This window comes from Chelonoidis abingdonii, chromosome 24, assembly GCF_003597395.2.
Source record: "Chelonoidis abingdonii isolate Lonesome George chromosome 24, CheloAbing_2.0, whole genome shotgun sequence".
Lineage (NCBI taxonomy): Eukaryota > Metazoa > Chordata > Testudines > Testudinidae > Chelonoidis > Chelonoidis abingdonii.
Genome location: NC_133792.1, coordinates 6,906,944 through 6,908,498, shown reverse-complemented (window position 1 = coordinate 6,908,498; position 1,555 = coordinate 6,906,944).

Sequence of the window (1,555 nt, the reverse complement as noted above, 5' to 3'; positions counted from 1 at the left end):
AAAGACTTCCCTCCACCAAGATTTGAAAGTATCTTGTCCCCCTATTGGTCCTCTGGTCAGGTGTCAGCCAGGTTTACAGAGCTTCTTAACCCTTTACAGGTAAAAGAGACATTAACCCTTAACTATCTGATTTATGACAAATGCATATTGGAAAACAGAATTTTATAGTCCCAGAGGATCATTTCTTTCTGCTATTCATATAGGGTGGCTAGCAGGATTAAATCAAATCATACATTAATTCTTATGGGACTTTATAAAATCCTGCTCCTACATGTCCCCCTTTGGACACTAAGATTATTAATTGCCAGTGTCACTTCTTATTTGGTTCACGTAATAGAAAATACTGGGAGGTGATTTGGGCCTGTGGCTCTAGCGTTGCAAACATTTGTTTTATTTAACAGAACATTTTAAACATTTCAATTAAACACATACAATTTAAAACCAAAAACAATTAGGGGTAGTAACATTAGTATGCCAGTAGTTGTGGGAGACCATCTAGAAAATATGTTATACCAATCGTAAGCTGTTATGTTTTTTTGCAGTGGCAATTTTTAACATGTTTTTATTTGTGTGTATAATATGAATGGTTTGGGTTTTTACATTCTTTTTTTTTTTTTTCTAGGAACTGTGTTACCTTTTTACCTTTCAACAGATGATTGGTAATAAGCTGAGACTTCTTGGTTGTGGCAAATAGTAAATGTGATTTTTGGTAAACTCAGTACTTACATTACATGTACATCTGTCTACTGGTGGGTTGCCAACACTTTCATTCTTTTAGAACACTTCTTCTCAAGAATTAACACAAACACATTGTCCATTATACAATACTTTGGTTTAATTATTAATTTTATCCCACATACAGGATTCTAGTGAGATGTTTTTACTACAGGGCTTTGGAGCAACAGGCATGGATAAGCATACCCACTTTTGAAAGATCCCAGGTGCAATCTGGGAGTGGGCTAACTTTCCATATCTTTGCTTCCAGAGCCTGTTGGTGTGTGATTTTAACAACAATTTTTTCACTTAAAAAATTTGGTCTCACCATACTGTAGACATACTGCATTCATTTATATTGATAGGTATTAAACGATGATTTTTTTCTTTGCTTTAACAGATGCATCAAAACATTATTTTCTGATATTACCCAAAACATCTTATGTTCTAAATATTTGCATTTTAGTACATTCCATAGCTATTGCAGTATTTTTTTTTACTTTTTTTTTTTGTTTTTGTAATAGGTTGTTCTGTAGCTGCCACCTGTTGTCATGGAGTCCCTGGGCGATGCTCTGGAACAGCTCCCCACAAAGCCAGGCAGGACTTTGGGGAGCCGCCTCTCCCTGGGAGCAGACTTGTTCAGGGCAAGAAGCTCACACGTCTTTACCTCCTGGGTCTCTCCTTGGAGCATTCAGCATCCTCTGCCCCTCCGCGTGCTTTCCATAGCGAGCCCACCCAGGCGGGGTCCTGGGGAAGCCACAGGGGTCAGATGTGACTTTTAGCCAGCCAGTAAAACAGAGGTTTATTCGATGACAGGAACAGGGTCTAAAACAGAGCTTGT